Source organism: Cynocephalus volans, chromosome 2 (genome assembly GCF_027409185.1).
Source record: "Cynocephalus volans isolate mCynVol1 chromosome 2, mCynVol1.pri, whole genome shotgun sequence".
In the NCBI taxonomy this organism is placed as follows: Eukaryota; Metazoa; Chordata; class Mammalia; order Dermoptera; family Cynocephalidae; genus Cynocephalus; species Cynocephalus volans.
The window spans coordinates 158,623,699-158,642,957 of record NC_084461.1 but is presented as its reverse complement, the minus strand read 5'-3'; the positions used below and the strand labels follow the sequence as shown (position 1 = coordinate 158,642,957).

Genomic DNA, 19,259 nt, shown 5'->3' with positions numbered 1-19,259 from the left:
TTCTGCCTTTGTCCTTTTTTCTCATATAAACCCCCTGAAATCCTAAAGCAGAGAAACAGTTCTAGTCTGTCTCCTCAGATGTCTGATAATAAACTTCCTGCCTTGCACTGACATTTGGGAATGATGAATCTTTTGTTTCTGAGCCAAGAGCAGTGAGACCTGGACATCTGTAACAAGGGGACTTACATTTATAAGAAATTTATTTATTTTTAGATTAGAAAAGTTGTTTGTCAGATTATTTCATTGGTTAGTGAAACAAAGAAATCTTTAATCATTAGTAAAGTGAGGCATTTGTGACAACGTGCAAGGAAAAGCTATACTCACAGTATCCTATAGATTAGGTCAGTTTCCTAGTATTGTGCATTGCTGGAAGTGCAGATGTTTGTGAAAGAGCTTGGTTCTTAAATCCCTTTGTGGGTGTCAAAGTTCATCAACAGTTCAATATGGAGTCAGCTGCCCAAAATGGAGTCACTGATCTCAAGCCTGAAATATTGCTAAGCTCACAATGAAAGGAAAAACATATTTATTCCAAGATTCATTAGCTGGGATTTTTAAGTAACCTTTCTTCCATAGAGCTTCAGAGTGTTAATAATGGGCTAGGGGTTGCTGTGTTTTCCAGCATAAGCTCCCATCCTTTGTGGGTCCTCAGAAAGATAGTGGATTGGTCCTGGAGCCCTCATGAAAGGAGAAGGTGGTCCAATTGGTTGGGACATGTGTGGCCAAAAACCTGGGGGTGGAGATGGGGCAATAGCAGGGGCTAGTGACAGGGTAATGTCCATCACAGCTGAAGGACCACTTGGGGATAATTTGAAGTGGTTGGCACAGGCTGCTTTTTCTGCTGCAGGAGGAAGAGGAAGAGCTCCTGGCAGTCCTGGAACAGGCTCTGGCTTGACCACAGAGTGTATGGTTCCATCCTTCTCTTTTTCTTTTCCTCTGGCTACTCAGAATCTTCCCAATTTCACATTGAATTTGCAGTCATCGGCAATCAACTTATTAAAGGACAGCAGCCACTTCTGCAGCCTGCCTTGTGGAAAACTGGATGAAATTACACTGCTGTCTATACACAACAGTGATGGTCCAGATCTCTCTGAACTCATAGAAATGATTTCTTAGATCTGTCTCTGCAATGGCATTGCCCAGACCACCAGCATCTCGTGTGGTGATAGTCTTGTCCTCTGGTGGGTTCAGACAAGGAATGGTTGAAGCCCACTTTAGAATCTTATCTGATACAGGATTGTTGATTCCATAATGATGGTCTTTGATATTCTGATCAACAAGGGGTCATCTGGATCTGTAGGCTTCTCATGTATGGACGCTCTTCTCCTCTCTGACACGCTTCTTTCACCCAGAAGGAGTAAATGTAGGGCTGATTCCTTCTGTAGGGTGTGGCCTGGCCCAGCATACCAACTGGCCATGTTCCATCAGAGTTAGAAATCTCTCTCTGCATATTCTGCATGTAGTAGTCTTTGTTGCCATCTGACTTCAGCATGTCATCTTTACAAGACAATGCTGCATCCAAACTTGGGGGGGTCAGGGAGGCAGGCCATAGTCTAGGCTAGGAGGCAGGTCTGACATTCGTTCTTCAATTTACTGCGTTTGGCACACTCCCATCATACTGAAACACATGTGGACCCCAGAGAACCAGCAAAACACTATAAATGGCCTGGCACAGATTTTGCATTCCTTTCCATACTTTTCTTTGGTCACTTGGATATATGAGTTTTCTCCAAGTCACGTGTGGCATAGAATGGGGAAGTCCGAATCCTCCTAGTTCTGCTTGTTGAGGGTGCTGGAACTCAGAGAGGTAGTTTCCAAAGTGGGAGTTGGGAGCTGGGAATCTCTGAGCCTTGGTGTCTTCCCCTGAAAAAGAGGAGAAAGTATATATCTCACCCACTTGATTGAATCAAGCCCAACCAGGAAGTACTTTGTTGATTGATTTAAGGATTGGGGACTTTGATTACATCAGCCTAATCCCTTCAGGGTGACCCTTATGCTAACTGTTTGACTGGTTAAGTGGGAGAAAACGTGCCTGACTTTAACTGGGATAGGGATTCTAAAAAATTCTGGAGGGCTGGCTGGTTAGCTCAGTCGATGTAGGCGTTAATGGTCTTCCCCATGAAAAACAGCAACAGTGTCCTCATGGGCAACCCTGTTTGTATTGTCCTTGGTATTCAAACCAAACCTGCTTACAGGGGTTTAATGAACAGACCAGACTGTCTTGGAGCATAGGCCTCTGAGCCCAGGGTGGTGGTGCTTAAGTCCCAGCAAGATATGCTTGCACCCAGGCCTGGGGGGTAACTGACTCGTGGCTGGACTACTCATGCCGGTGGGTGCTAGCTGTGCGCCTCTGCCTGAAATTGAACACACGAGTCAGAGGTTTTGAAGCAACCCCACCCCAGCTGAGAATGTTCATTCTGCCCCAGTGTTACTGCCAGACCAGGCTCTGCTTGCCCTCTTGCATTAAACAAATGACTCAAAAGTCCAGAAGTTGGTGCAAGGATTAGGTTTATTCAGATAACCAGCATCTGGGAGATGATCAGGCTAAAATCATCATGCCTTTTGATGCCTATTCTGGGGATTATAAAGGGGAAGAGGCAAGAAGATGAGGTAAGGATCTTTGCTCTGAAGAAAAAAAGGTGTATGGGAGGGGGAGTCTGGAAGCAGCAGATGGTCTGAAATGTCAGGGTCCCATGATGGACTGGAAATTTCAGCATCACAGAGTCTGTGGTCAGCTTCAAGTCCTTGATGTTACCTAGAGGTTGGAGTCCTTATCTCCTAGGGAGAGCTTGAGGATAATAACCTTAGTCAAACATCATAAAAATACCTGACTTGGATTTCTAATTAACGTGGATGCTGTTTTCCTTTAAGTAAGAGGGGGAGTTAACAACCAGCTAGGTTGTCTTGCCTCTCTCTTGTATCTCCTCTTGTTCGCAGCTGATTAGAGAGGTAAGAAAAACAAGAAACTTATTTTCAGTCCTTCACTGTAGGTGCACAAACTCAATATAAGAGGGGGTGATTTCAACTCCGGGCGTTCTCTCAATTTTTCTGCTCACCTCAAGAAATTGATGATCATCAGTTCCCAAGTAAAGGGCTGACTGAAATGTTCTGCTTGGTCTTAGTTACCCCAAAGATGCTCATTTTTCTGGCTAAGGTCCCTTTCACCAGGAGGGAGATAATGGGGGCCTTCCAGTGACCCATCAGCCAACTGAGTTTGTTGTGAGGCTGCCTCACAGAAAAGGAACCAGAACACTCAACTGAGAATTTAAAAAGGGGGTTTTATTGGCCGGCCAGCACCTGTCTCTCCAAGAAAGTCTCGGAAGAGGACAGCCCTGAGTTTAAGTTTAAGGGGTCTTTTAAAGGCACGTAGTCACACAGGCAAAAAATCATACAGTCACACAAAGTTATCATGTAGTCACATACTTAAAGTTATCATATAGTCACACACATTCCCTCCTGGTGTGAGGAGGGAGGGGGTTTTACGAGGCCTAGTGCAAGCTGGTTACAGAAGACAAGATAAGCCAGTTAATCACTTAGGGACAGCAAAAACTTCCACAGGGCAGCTTCCTCCTTAGGTTGTCTAGACGAATCCGGATACAGCTCTTGGTGTTATCAGTCAGGGACAGCATAGGTGGGAAACAGCAAAAGCAGGCAGAATTTAAAATTTTTCTTTCTAAGTATAGGACAATTTTTAACCTTCAATTTTCACCACAGGTGTTGGGGGGGGCTTTCAAACAAGAACACTTTTCAAACGGTAAAAATGGCATAAGCTAAATCAATCTACCTCGTCACAAGTTCTCACAAAACTTGTGTTCTCCACGGGAAAGCAATAGTGCACAGAGGGCTGTGGTCGTACCTATTTGCCTCATTTTAGTCATTGTGAAATATGTATATTTTACCTTTGTCCCCTTTTCTGCTCCTAAAACCCTTGGAATCTCAAGATCTGTAAGGGTGCCTTTTGTATGCTAATGAGATGACTGATGGCTGGAGACACCTGGATAGCTTCAGGAGGGGGGCTGGTCATCAGAAAGACCCTGGCATGATTAGAAGGTTTGAACTTTCAGCCCCTTCCCCAGTCTCCATGGAGATGGACAGGGTGAAAGTTAAGATGATCACTAGAAGCTGGTGACTTAATCAGCCACACCTATGTAATGAAGCTTGCTTTAAAAACCCAAAAGGACTGGGTTTGGAGAGCTTCTGTTTAGCTAGATACATGGGAGTTCCTGGAGAGTGGTATCTCTGGAGAGGGCATGGAAGCTCTGAGGCCCCTCCCACACCTCTCCTTGTGCGTCTCTTCCATCTGGCTGTCCCTCTGTACCCTGTGACATCCTTTATAATAAACAGGTGCACATAAGCAAAGTGTTTCCCTGAATTCTGTGAGTAGCTCTAGCAAATTAATTAAACCTGAGGAGGGGGTTGTGGGAACCCCTGATTTGTAGCTAGTTGGTCAGAAGAATACAAGGGTACTTCAAAAAGTCTGTGGGAAAAAATGAAATTAAAAGATAATGCTAATCTTTCCATGAACTTCTTGAAGATCCCTTGTAGGTGCTAACCTACTACCTGAGACTGGCATCTGACGTGGGGCAGTCTTGTGGGACTAAGCCCTCATCCTGTAGATCTGACACCATACCCAGGTAGATGGTGTCAGGACTGAATGAATTATAGGACAGTCAGCTGGTATCCACTGCAGAATTTGTTGGTGGCGGGAAAATCCTGAAACGTGTGGTGACCCAGGTCAGGGAAGCATGCTGTGCTGACAGCTGAGCGAGAGAACAGGAAAAACACTTTGGTTACTTTGTTCTTTCCTGCCTCTCTCAGAGTTAAAAAAGTGAAAATAAGGAGGCTTGTGCGTGTATGTGAAGGACGACACAAGTTGTTCAAGAGGAAGAGTTGTGAAAGTAGGATCATAGAGAAGAAAAGTAGTGTCAACAAACTTGTCCCCCAAACTGTGCAGAAACGGGTCTATGGGATTATATTTTTATATAATGAATATAAAAATATACAAGTAACATAATAAATATAATAATTTATATTATATTACATATGTTTAAATTATTATCCAGAAAACGACTACTGAAGGAACATCTGCAACTTAAAAGGAGAGAATTGAGGCTTGGAGCATTAAATAAGGGGATGAAAGAGGAGGGGAGAAAGAACCTCAGATCTCTGCGTGGCTACCTAGTTAGCCGTGGTATAAAACTGCACCTGTGCCACAATTTACCAAAGGTCAAGGTTACAAACGGAATTCAGAGATGATGGTGGGACCCAACTGTTACCAACAGGTCAGACTCGGCTTGCCCTCTCTCCTTAAACAAATGACCTGAAAGTCCAAAAGTTGATGCAAGGATTGGAAGGTTTATTCAGATTACAGGTACTCGACTAAATGTCTAACCAAGCAAAGAGAAAAGAGGAGCAGTGGGGTCCAGTATAGCCTAGTCCCAATCAGCCGGGCCAACCTGTTCCATTAACAGTAATTAAGAGCAGCTCTCCCCACCGTTTTCAGCATAAAGAAGAAAAGTATCGACTAGATTTAAATCAGAAAAACAAACCATAGCTGCTGAGCCCTCCAGGGTGCCTCTATACAGAAGTGGATACAATCCAACCAAACAGAAGAGGGCTCAGAAAATCACAGAAAGCTAAAGAGCATAAAGCATTGCCTTGTCAGAATTTAGGCCAGGGACTCCAGGAGAGAGGTCTACCAGCAGCAGAGACATGGGAGCAAATTAGTCCCAGTAGCCACTTGCCTCTTGCAGCTAGAGTCTTTTCTGGTGTCCAAAGCTTTCCAATTTTTGCCAGTGATTAAATTAGGCTCTCAGATTCCAAAGTCATAGAAATAAACAATGTACCCAAATAGTAAAGCAAGCAACCTTTATTAAAAGAGGAGATAGACTTATGCATAAGGGGGGTAGCGACAGTAAAGCTAGCCCCCCGAAGGGAGCTGTTCAGGGTATTTTATAGGGAAAAGAGTTAAGGGGTATAGACCAGTGTCACTGGAGGTGGTCCATTCAGTTCTTCCTGGTTGCATCATGGGTGCATGCTCAGTAGGCAGTGGTGTTCATCATTGTCACCCCAGGAGGGTCATTGTAGCAGTCACCTTGATGCTTTGTGCACAGGAGGGAATTCCTAAAGGGGTCCTAAGGTTAATCTGTAACTTTTATAATTATATTAGACAAGCCTTAGGGAGGGGTTTTGCAACTCAGTAAATATGTTTCCTCTCTTATCTCAGTCTGTTTTGTCAGGGCAGCCCATGGGGTAATTATTTGCCCTGAGGGGTCTCATGGCCGAGGAGTGGAAAAGTAACAAAGTGTCCTCTTCAGGGAAAATGGAGTCAGTTTGGTTCACAGGCCTAGCCTTACTCTTTCACAACTGCTGAGGAGCTGGCCCATAGAACACAGAAGAAATGCAAAACAATGAGAAGCACGCTAGACATTCAATCTCTTGGTCTAGACATTCAATCTCTTGGTTATCGCTATGTGTAGTAGCCAAACTGAAAGCAAAGCAAAGTGCTGGGTTGGGTCTAGAGTCTGGACCAAGCTAAGATGTCAGTCTGTCTGAGCCACTATCCTCAAAGCCACCTACAAAGGGAAACAGTACAACAGCTGGCCAGGAGAGCAGAAAGACCTCTGATCACCAAGTAGGTTGTCAGCGTGGTGGAGAGCAAAACCAAGAAGCCACCGAGACCAGGGGATGCAGCAGACCTTGGTGATATCGCAGTATCTTGGTTTTATTTTATTTTATTTATTCGGAGGGGGGGGCGCAGCTGGTTGGTATGGGGATCTGAAACGGTGACCTTGGTATTATAAGGAGTATCTTGGATTTAAATGCTGTGGAGAGGAAGAGCATGTTTGTGTTGATGCAGGACCCACAGCTCACTGTGGAAGAATCACACATGCTATATATGACCCAGCTACACAGGCGGTTCTTCCAGAAAGAACAGCCAGCAGGATAGGTAGGATAAAAGCCACTGTAAGGTCTATTTACCCTGAGAAGAGGGACTGTACTGTCTCCCTCTATAAATGTCATGTGGAATACCTCAGATGAAGCAATCAATATGCTTTGTACGCAAGCCGTGTGGGACCGGCTTTGTAATGAGGGGAATATTCACCCGCTGCATATGTCCAATGTCCAGGTTACGGTAAATGTTACCCCTTTCATGTGAATGCCCCAAATAAACTTACTGCTGCAAAATCAGGCAACAGTCCAAGAAGCCTTATCAAGTTTGATGTGTCAGCTTCCCCTCACGAGGGTAATTAAAAACATCAGGGGAAGGCAGAGGGGAGAGTGAAAGGCTCCTCCCAACAAGGTGGAAATTTGTAAATGGTTAGAAGAAATAAGGTGAATTAAGCAAATACTGATAGGAGTGAAACTAAGTGGAAAGAGAAAGGGAAGAGTCCCAAGACTTGCCCCAGCAGAGAGGAAATCTTAAGATGGTTATTGAACAGTAGGAAAAATAAAATTAAAATGATGGGGTTAAAACTGAGGTCTCAATACAACATGACAGGAGGTTGGGAAGCCCCTGCTGTCTCCCCAACATTAAAGGGCTGCTAACAAGTTTGCTGGTTTTGCCCAAGTTTGGAGGAACTTAAAAAGTTAGAAGACAAAAATTTCAAGGAGAAATCTGATCTGACATTGCCTGGGGCAAATGTCAGGCATATTAATCAGGGTAGAGATGAATAGAGAAACCAGGGTCTCCTGGTGCAACCCCCAAATGGTTAGGGGGTGGAGAAGAGAAGTCCCCGGGCTTCCTGACACAGGGTCTTCATGCACTGTGGTGCCACAGCCCACCGGTGAAGCCCTGGTGCAGGCAACAATTAGATTGTGTTGGGGCCCAGAAAGTGATACCCCAAAGTAAATGCCCTAGAAGCAGCCTCAAAAGCAAAGTTTTTCTCTGAATTCTCCCGCCCTCCTGTCTCCCAGACTCATTCTCCAGAGGCAGCCACAGAAATAGAATCCCTCTTCCCCAAGGCAGGTCATAGATACACACTAATTGAAACAGAGTAAGGCTAGGCCTGTGAACCGAACTGACTCCATATTCCCTGACGAGGACACTTTGTTACTTTTCCACTCCTCAGTCATGAGACCTGCAGGGCAAATAATTACCCCATGGGCTGCCCTGACAAAACAGACTGAGATAAGAGAGGAAACAGATATTTACTGAGTTGCAAAACCCCTTCCCAAGGCTTGTCTAATATAATTGTAAAAGTTACAGATTAATCTTAAGACCCCTTTAGGAATTCCCTCCTGTGCACAAAGCATCAAGGTGACTGCTACAAGCATCCATGATACAACCAGGAAGAACAGAGCGGACCAACTCCAGTGACGCTGGTCTATACCCCTTAACTCCTTTCCCTATAAAAGACCCTGAACAGCTCCCCTCCAGGGGCTAGCTTTACTGTGGCTACCCCCCTTATGCATAAGTCTATCCTTCTTTTAATAAAGCGTTGCTTGCTTTACTGTTGGGTACATTGTTCATTTCTATGACTTTGGAATCTGAGAGCCTAATTTAATCACTGGCAAAAATTGGAAAGCTTTGGGCACCGGAGAGGACTCCAGCTGCAAGGGGCAAGTGGCTACTGGGACTATTTTGTTCCCATGTCTCTGCTGCTGGTAGATCTCTCCTGGAGTCCCTGGCCTAAGTTCTGACAAGGCAATGCTTTATTCTCTTTACCTTTCTCTGATTTTCTGAGCCCTCTTCTGTTTGGTTGGATTGTATCCACTCCTGTATAGATGCACCCTGGAGGGCTCAGCAGCTATGCTTTGTTTTTCTGATTTAAATCTAGTCTATACTTTTCTTCTTTATGCTGAAAACAGTGGGGAGAGCTGCTTTTATCAATTACTGTTAATGGAATAGGTTGGCCCAGCAGATTGGGACTAGGCCCACTGCTCCTCTTTTCCCTTTGTTTGTTTGCTTGTTTAGACATTTAGCTGAGTACTGGTAATCTGAATAAACCTTCCAATCCTTCCATCAATTTTTGGACTTTCTGGTCATTTGTTTAAGGCGAGACGGCAAGCTAGCCGGACCTGTCGGTAACATAATCTTCCTTTCAGTCTTGGAGCTGGCCATAAAGAAATTCTCTGCCCTACTTTGTCTGATTGAAAGTCATAGGACCCCATTCCAGAAAGGGTCCTGCCCCATACCCTGGAAAAATGAATGCTGCAGACAGGCCTTGCTGGGTTTCCCCACTCAGTCTACGGGCGTTAGATCATACTTTTCTTGTCCAATCACATTTCTACGTGGCTGTGCCTGCCTCATAGAACCTAAACCTAAAAATGGCCAGTTTTCCATATATCTTTGGGTCTTCATACTGAAGGTTCCTGTGTCACGTAAAACTATGATACAATAAAATTTGCTATTCCTCTTCTTCATATTAATCTGTTTATCAGATGACTTTTCAGAGAAACTGTAGGGGGTTGAAGGGGATATGTCCCCTTGCCCCTACCACACCAATGGCCTGGGGTGAGGAAGGGGGTGGGGTACAAAACTCTGCCCTTCCTGAGGCAGAACTGCAGGAACTTAGAAGGGGATAGAGATGTGGGGAGGGTCAGGGTACTCTTCCCCTCCCTCCTTTGTGCGCATTGATGGGTGTTCCCAAGACCACAGCCCACTTCCCACCCCCTCCGCTTGCCATCTCTTGAAGGAATCCAGGAAATTTCACCCCAAAAGATGGCAGATATGCTAATTATTTTAAGCGGAAGGCCCCTGAAGTTCAGCAGATGTTGGAAGACACTTTGCTCTGCTATCTCCTTGTCTACCTTAAGACTGGACCTGCCAAAGAACACAATGGCCTTCCATCCCCTTTCTGAGATTTCATTATCTATGCAGAAAAGTCTGAGGAATCCAATCACACCTGGATGGACTTTTTCACAAGTTAATGTCCGCCTCTCAGGCTCATTCACATTTCAAAAAGAATCATTTACAAACCGTTGTCTGTCTAGGAGCATTCATTTACACCCTGTCACTCCCCTCTCCTCAATGAAGGAGGTATTTGTGTCAAGCATCTGGCCCTTCTTTGAATTTTCACAATTTTTTGTGTGGCTCCGCTGCACTTATGCACATTAATAAATTTGTGGTGCTTTTTCTTGTTAATCTGTCTTTTGTTGTAAGGGTGGCAGCCAGCCGTGACCCTTCGATGGGGAGAAAAGAGATCACTCCTTTTCTGCCCCAGCACTCTCTAGGTCCTGTGCCTAGAGCGTGATTCTCATTTACCGTCTCTGGGCGACCCAGCCTCTCTCCTCGGACTGAGCATGTCAGCCTCTTCCATCAGCCCTCTCCTTCAGACCCAGCAGTGCTGCTCCCCAGTCCTACCACACCCCATTTCCATTGCTCTTTTCCTGCAACATTATGTGCTCAGTGTTGGCCAGAAATACTGCAGGGGGTGAGAGGGAGGGCATAGAGTGTTCAGCAAGTCCCATTTAAACAGTAAGGATGTATTCTAAGGCCAGGCTGTCATACATTATGTCCCTATGACTCACCCAAGGAAGTTAGACTGAGAAAGAAAGTAGCTAGCTCAGAACAATCTAAGGAATGCAAGTTTTGCTAAATTTAACAGGCACAGAGAGGAGTATAGGGCTTCAGTCACGTCCCCCTAACCCTTATCTAGGATCATTGCTAAAAAAAACCAAAAACACTCCAGTAGCAGTTTCCAGACTAGGCAATGCCACTGTGGGTATAGATTACTCAAATGTTACCAATAATTGTACAATGTGACCCTCTCTGTTTTGGCAGCTGGTTGGTACAGGGATCCGAACCCCTAACCCTGGTGTTACAAGGCTGTGCTCTAGCGAACTGAGCTAACCGGCCAGCCCTCCCTACCCTGCCCACTTTTCTTTTTGTTGTAATGTTCCTGGAATTTATGACACAAAGAGCAATATAGTAATAAATATAGCAAAAAGGCAGTCAGTAGCATATGTTATTTGAGTAAACCAATGTAAATTTTTTAGCAAATAACTTTGAGACTGCCCCTGAATTTCTCACTTTCTCCCTCTAAAAATCTGTTTACAACAGATTTAAGGCAACTTGGGCTTTTGTTTCCTGGGTGGCAATCCCAAAATCTGGCCCAAATAAAACTCTGTTTTATATTTTTGCTTCCATTTCTTCTTTTAGATTTACAAGACTAATCCGCCAATCCCTCACAGAGAGACATTTCATGACTCACTTTCCTCATGTAAAAACCCCAATCTAATAGATCTGCAATGTAACCAGTGCCATCTTAGACAAGCCCAAGTACAAAATGGTGCTGCCCACCTTCTCCACTCCCCCGTTCTCTTTCACAAGAAGCCTCATGGTTTCAGAGAAAATGAAACTTTTGGCATTTCCGCATGCGCAGAACTCTCCATTCCCGTGACCTAACTCAATCCCCACCCCGGAATTACATCACCCAGCTCTTGGCGCCAACATACCTCTATAAGCTCTACCACCCCCACACCTGGTGCTGTCCCCCATTTTCAGGGCAGCCCGGGGCTGTCCTCCATTTTGAGCACAGCCCGGCAGATTTCTTTCTTAAATAAAGCTTGAACAGTACCCGGCATCTCTGCTCACTTTCTTTCACAGTCACATCAATTTGGAATTTGTTCTTAAGCTCAATTTGGATCACCATTCCATTAGTGTGGTTCAGTCACATGAGCAGTATCACATGTCAGTTGTAACTGTGATGTCATCCTTGGCTTTCTGTCTTCATAGCACAAGGGGAGGGGTGACAATCCGCAGCAGGTGAGACTGCCACTGCAGCTGCGGCTTCCCTCAGGTAGAGTGGTGGTGCACACAAAGCTAGAGAGCATTATTGTACCCAAGGTCCCAGGTGCCAGGGTTGCTGCTTACTCTCCCTCAGCACAGCATCAGTGTGTCCCATCCAGTACCTATAACTTTTTTATTTCCAGTCACACCAAGACCTTTCATCCACAAGGGAAAATGTGGGATCCTGTATTTTCAAAATGGATGTCTGTTATCTATATAAACCCTTTGTCCTGATCATTAACCTGGAAGAGGCCAAGAGGAGATGATCTCTTTTCTGGGGATGGCTGTATTCACCGGCCAGACTGCTCTAGTGAGGGGTGTGGGCCAGGAGGAGCAAGGACTGCAGAGTTGGTGATGCCTGTGGAATGTCCATCAAATACTTGAACTCATGGCCATGGTTGGGTCGTCTTTGTGACAAAAAGCACACTATTATCAGACTGTAGATTGTTTCGCTAACATGGTGGCACTGTTTATTTTCAAGGGCCATAATGGTATGGACAGAGTCAGCTAATTGACAGGAATGGCAACAAATAACATGAAAAATGTGTCACCAGGAGTGTGCCCTCAATAGTCACCCCAGGAGGAGGTTAATGGTCAATCTATTAGAAGTGGGCAGGTTCGATATCCATACAATGGTGGAAGTCACAAGTCTGGCATATTGTGGGGAGAATCTGTAAACTTTGGCCAGTCTATAATGTGAACACATGGAATATGATCCTTGCGTGTTAATCTCTCTTTTCCCAATTATCACGTACATTGGGAAGGTATTTTGCTAATCAGCTCTCAAAACCCCACTCCCTCTGTGCTTCTGGCTCTCTGATCTTGTTTCCATTTTTTAAAACTACCCTACTCCTCCTTCAAGTGTCTTTGCACATGCTGTTCAAGACTATCATCTTCTCAAGAGGCTTTCCCTGACCTCCCAACCTACAGTGTATCCCCAGGTTGTTCTCTGTATCCTGTGATTGTTTACTGCATTTGCAACGATAATTTCTGTCATTATGTTTAGTGTGTTGCTCACCTTGTTACTGACAGGTCAGCCTCAGCTTGCCCTCTCGCCTTAAACAAATGACCAGAAAGTCCAAAAGTTGATGCAAGGATTGGAAGGTTTATTCAGATTACCAGTACTCAGCTAAATGTTTAACCAAGCAAACAAACAAAGAAAGGAGCAGTGGGGTCCAGATTACCCTAGTCCCAATCAGCGGGGGCCAAACTATTCCATTAACAGTAATTGATAAAAGCAGTTCTCCCCACTGTTTTCAGCATAAAGAAGAAAAGTATCAACTGGATTTAAATCAGAAAAACAAAGCATAGCCAGGAGCCCTCCAGGGTGCATCTATACAGGAGTGGATACAATCCAACCAAACAGAAGAGGGCCCAGAAAATCACAGAAAGGTAAAGAGAATAAAGCATTGCCCTGTCAGAATTTAGGCCAGGGACTCCAGGAGAGATCTACCAGCAGCAGAGACATGGGAGCAAAATACCAGTGGCCACTTGCCTCTTGTAGTTGGAGTTCTCTCCGGTGCCCAAAGCTTTCCGATTTTTGCCAGTGATTAAACTAGGCTCTTGGATTCCAAAGTCATAGAAACGAACAATGTACCCAACAGTAAAGCAAGCAACGCTTTATTAAAAGAGGAGATAGACTTATGCATAAGGGGGGTAGCGACAGTAAAGCTAGCCCCCCGAAGGGAGCTGTTCAGGGTATTTTATAGGGAAAAGAGTTAAGGGGTATAGACCAGTGTCACTGGAGGTGGTCCATTCAGTTCTTCCTGGTTGCGTCATGGGTGCATGCTCAGTAGGCAGTGGTGTTCATCATTGTCACCCCAGGAAGGTCATTGTAGCAGTCACCTTGATGCTTTGTGAACAGGTGGGAATTCCTAAAGGGGCCTTAAGGTTAACCTGTAACTTTTACAATTATAGTAAACAAGCCTTGGGGAAGGGTTTTGCAACTCAGTAAATATCTGTTTCCTCTCTTATCTCAGTCTGTTTTGTCAGGGCAGCCCTTGAGGTAATCATTTGCCCTGGGGGGGGGGGTCTCAAGACTGAGGAGTGGAAAAGTAACAAAGTGTCCTCTGCAGGGAAAATGGAGTCAGTTTGCCTAGACTTACTGTTTCAACCTCTGGTCAAATACAGGATCTTTTGGGGGGAGGTGGGGGCAGCTGGCCAGTATGCGGATCTGAACCCTTGACCTCAGTGTTATCAGCACTACACTCCACCGAGTGAGCTAACCGGCCAACCTCAAATGTAAGATCTTTTTATACCAGTGTAGACTCAGTTCCTGGCATGGTCCCTGACTCTGATAGATGCTCAGCGAATATCTCATAAAGTGGGGAGCATTAGCATGGCCCTCTGCAGTTCTGCGGAGTGGCCAGCAGAGGGCGGTGCCGCCCACTGCTTTCCTGGGAGAGTGTAGGATGCGGTCTCCGACTCCCCCTGCTCCTGGGTCAGAGGGGAGAGCTCTTTTGAATGTCTGCAAGGAGCACTGCGGTGTAATAGGATGGGAAAGCGTGCCCTCCCTCATCCAGATACTCCTAGTCAGTCTAAGTCTGATGAGAGACTTTTGGCCTCCATTCTTCTCATCGCTGTGAGTAATCTAATTGCTCCTCAGGCCACAGGATCTTTCATCTGCGAGCGAGGAAAGCCGCGCTTATGCAGAACACCTCACTTACTCGCCACCCTTCTTAAAATTGGCGCCATATTATTCCCAGGTGGTTGGTGAGTCCCTCACCCACAGCACTAGGTGAGCAGCAAAAGAACTGACTAGGAGCCCTGTGACAGTGAGAAAGTGGCCGGGGAAGTGCTCTCGCTCTTCTTTGGGCCTCAGACCCCCCTCACCCACACAGGGACACCCAGACGGGATATTACAGAATTTAAAAATACGAACACTACACTAATACGAGATGTTAACTACAGAAGAAACTGTGTCTGGGGACGAATGGGCTTAGGGGAACTCTCCGTACTTGGTTTAATTTTTTTTGTAAACCTAAAACAACTGCTTCGAGAAAATAAAGTTTGCCAATTAAATATATATATACAATTAAATACAATATATACACATTATATATAATACTATATATACTAAATACAATATATATATATATCACTGAAATAAATATATATAATCACTGAAGCAAAAACCTTATTAGAGGGACTCAGTAGTAGAGTGGAGAGGGCAGAAGACAGAATCAACGAACTTGAGGACAGAGCAATAGAATTGACCAAATCTGAGCAACAGAGATAAAATAAACTAAAAAACAAACTAACTAAAACCATGAAAAGCGCCTCAGAGGCCTGTACCGTTAGAGTATCAGAAGGAGAAGAGCAAGAGTGAGTGTGGGGCTGAAAGATAATTCAGAGAAATAATGGCTGAAATTTTCCAAATTTGGTGAAAACATAAACCCATAGATTCAAGAAGCTGAGTATACCCCAGAAAGGATAAAACTAGAGATATCCATGTAAGACACATTGTAAGCAAACTTCTCAAAACTAAAGAAAAGATAAAATCTCAAAAACAACCAGAGAGAAATGATACATTACTTATCGGGAACGTGAATTCAAATGACAGCTAATTTATCATTTGAAAACATAGAGGCCAGAAGGAAGTGCCACAATATTTTTCCAGTGCTAGAAGAAAAGAACTATCAAATGTGAATTTTATATCTGGCAAAACTATCATTCAGAAATGAAAGGCACTCTCACATGAAAGAAAACTAAGATACTGTCACCAGCAGACATATATCTTAAATAATGGCTAAAGGAACTACTTCATACAGAAAGCAAATGATGAAAGAATGAATCTTGGATCATCAAGAAGGAAAAAAATAGAATGGAAAGTGCAAAAATATGGTAATACAATAAATTATTCTCATGAGTTTTATAAATCACCTTTGATGATTAAAACAAAAATTATAGCACAATCCGATACTCAAGACACGGATATTTTAAAATGAGAAAAGAAAAGGGACCTAAATGGAAGTAAGGTTTTCACACCTCACTTGTAGTGGTAACATGTTGCTACCAGCAAGCTGTGAAAAGTCACACGTGTATTTATAACTCTCAGACCAATCACTGTAGTGGGCTGAATGAATAGTGGCCTCCAAAAACGTATGCCCAAATCCTAATCCCTGAAACCTGCAAAAGCAAACTTATTTGGAAAATAAGTCTTTTTTGGACCTCTTTGGAAATAGGTCTTTTTCCAATGCAATTAAAGATCTGAACATGAGATTACCCTGGATTTAGGGTGGGCCCTAAATCCAACGATGGGTGTCCTTATAAAAGGAAAGCAAAGGGAGATTTGAGACACACAGACACAAAGAGCCAGGAAGCAGAGACCGGAGTTCTGCAGCTGCAAACCAAGGAATGTCAGATTGCAGCAGCCACCAGAAGCTAGGAGAGAGGCATGAACATATTCTCTCTCAGAGGCTCCAGAAGGAACCAACTCTAACAACAGTTTGATTTTGGATTTCTGGATCCCAGAACTGTGAGAGAATAAATGTTTGTTGTTTTAAGCCACCAAATTTCTGGTAATTTGTTAAGTCAGCCCTAGAAAAACTAATACAATCACTTTTTTAAAATTAAAAAAAAAAACACTCAAAAATTATTTTTAAAAATCAAAATAAAATCCTAAAAAAAATTCGTGTATCCCACAGGAGGCAAAAAGAAAAAGAAACAGAGAATGCGAAACAGATGAAACAAATGGAAAACAAATAGTTAAATGGCAGACAAATCCTAACAAATCAACGATTACCTTAAATATAAATGATCTAAATAAACCAATTTTAAGTCAGAAATTGGCAGGGTAGATTATAAAAAACACGACCCAATTACTTGATGTCTATAAAAAACTCACTTCAGATTCAACGACAAAGGTAGGTTAAAAAGAAAAGATTGGAAAAGATATATCACGCAAACATCAATAAAAAGAAAGCGGGAGTGTTGATATTAATATCTGGCAAAGAAAATTACTAGAGACAAAGAGGGACATTACGTATGATAAAAGGATCAATCCACCAAGAAGAAAACGATCTTAAATGTGTACACAGGAAACTACAGCCTCAAACTACATGGAAAAACAAAAAAACCCTGACGGAGCCGAAAGGAGAAATAGGAAAATCCGCAGTGATCCCGGTGACTCCTAAGCCACCCGTACAAAACCAAGCTGTTTTTAATACCATTACACAACCTTGTTCAAGAAGCACCAGCCAGTGCAGCCGGTAAAAATCTTGAACAGACAACATTATCGGAAAAAAGAACTAATACACAAATACAGTAAGAATTCAGAAAACAGTTCAGCAAGGAAACGGATACCGCAAACAATAAGCAAAAGCTTTACTATTTACCGGCAAGAGACAATCAGGATAGGACGGGGGTTTGGTGGGGCGAGGTTGATCCTATTCACGAGGCAGCAAAAGTAAATCCCTAGGAGTCACTTTAATAAGCCATGTGTGAAACTTACTAAAGAAAGCTACAAACGTTTCTGAGAATATATAGCACGACCTAGACAGATGACAAGCGGACGGCCGGGCTCAGAGGCTCGGCAGCTCCTCCCAACCGGGACAAGCGTGCTCAAGTCAAGGGGAGGACCGAGGGACCCCACGCGGACGCTCGGCGTCGGACGCGCTCGGAGGCTCCGGCTTGGAGCGCACCGGGGCCAGACTCCCTCCCCGGGTACTGGGACTCGCGCAGACGCTTTCCCCCGCGAGGTCCAAGCCGACCACCTGCTCACAGTCACTGCGGCGGACGCTACCCGGGAAGCCAACTTCTTTCCGAGTCTAGGGGCAGCTCCCCGGGTTACCTAGGCAACCACGTGCAGGCGGGAGCGCCGCAGAGGCTCCTGGGAATTGTAGTCCCTTCGCTCGCTGCGTGCGACGATGCGCGTCCAGAGGGCGCAACTGCGCTGGCTGAATCCCCGCTGCGGTATAGCCAGAGAGGAGTGGGAAGTCGGGATGAGCTGAGAAGAACCCTGGACGGGGCATGGCCAGGCTGGGTCCTCGGGTAGCAAGGCGGAGGACCCCAAACGCTCAAGTGACGCGTTCCCCGCTTCATCTGTCTGCTCGCGGAGGTTCAGGGCTGCTCCGGCTCGAGTCACGCTGTGGGTGCGGCGTAGCCACCGGGTGTGCAAAAAACTCACTCACAGGATGCTGAGAACAAGTAAAATTCGCCCTTCAGCCGATCAGTCCTCCTTGTTTTCCTAGATCCAGGGTTATCCGAGTGTTGACTGTTTACACATCTTATATCAGCTTGTCAATGTCTGTAAAAAGGCCTGCTGGGATTTTGGTTGGGATTGCATTGAATCTACAGATCAATTTGGGAAAAGTTGACATCTTAAGAATACTGAGTCTGATCCTTGAAAGACTTGGCTTAAGTATTACTTGATTTTGTTCATCAGAGTTTTGTAGTTTTCAGCATGCAGATGCTGCAAGTTTTGTTAAATTTATGTATACATACTTTATTTTGTCTTTTTTGCTATTGTAAATGGTATTTTTTATTTCAAATTCTAATTGGTATATAGCAGGGTCTGCAAATAATGACCCATGGGCAAAATCTGACCCCCACCTGTTTTTTCTGTGGTTAAAAATGGTTTTTTACATTATTAAACAGTTGAAAAAAAATCAGACTAATATTTTGTGACCCAAGAAAATTGCATGAAATTCAGATTTTAGTGTCCATAAATGTAGATAGTATCCTCGGAACACAGCCCCACTCCCTTATTCGTTTACATATTGTATATGGATGGGTCTCACGACAAGAGCAGAGTTTAGTTACAACAGAGACCATGTGGTCTGCAAAACTAAAATATTTACTGTTAGGTCTTTTGTAAAAAAAATGTTTGCCAATATATGTGTAAAAGAGTACCATTTACTTAGGTATATTGACCTGTATCCTTTTAAAACTTATTCATTAGTTCAAGAATTTTTTTTCCTAGGTTCCTTGAGATTTTTGACATAGTCAATCACATTGTTTGCAAAAGAGGCAGTGAAGCTCTGTGGGCTTGCAGTTTTTATTTAGTTTTGTTTTGTTTCTGAAGGTTTTAAAGTATAAACCCCATTTCTTTAATAGTTTATCTATTTCTTCTTGAGTGAATTGTGGTAGTTTGTGTCTTTCAATAAATTGGTCCACTTCACATAAGTTGCCAAATTTATGGGCATGAAGTTGTTCATAGTGTTCCCTTCCTGTTTGTGGGATCCGTAGTAATGTCCTCTCTTTCATTCCTGATATTGATCATGTGTGTCTTCTCTTTTTTTCTTGGTCAAGCTGATTAGAGGTCTATCTATTTTACTGATCTTTTCAGAGAGCCAGCTTTTGGTTTTATTGATTTTTCTCTATTGCTTTTTTGTTTTAAATTTCATTAGTTTCTATTCTAGTCTTTATTATTTCCTTAGTTCTGCTTGCTTTAGGTTTACTTTACTCTTTCTAGTTTCTTTAGGTGGAAATTGGTAACTGATTTTAGATATTTCTTCTTTTCTAATAAAAACACTTAATGCTATAAATTTTCCTTTAAACACTGTTTTAACTGCATCTCACAAATTTT

General features: G+C 43.8%; 1 pseudogene; it reads right to left on the bottom strand.

Moving 5' to 3' along the window:
- Nucleotides 1-596: 596 nt before the first annotated feature.
- Nucleotides 597-16,965, bottom strand: LOC134370655 (pre-mRNA-splicing factor RBM22-like; annotated as a pseudogene).
- Nucleotides 16,966-19,259: the final 2,294 nt, after the last annotated feature.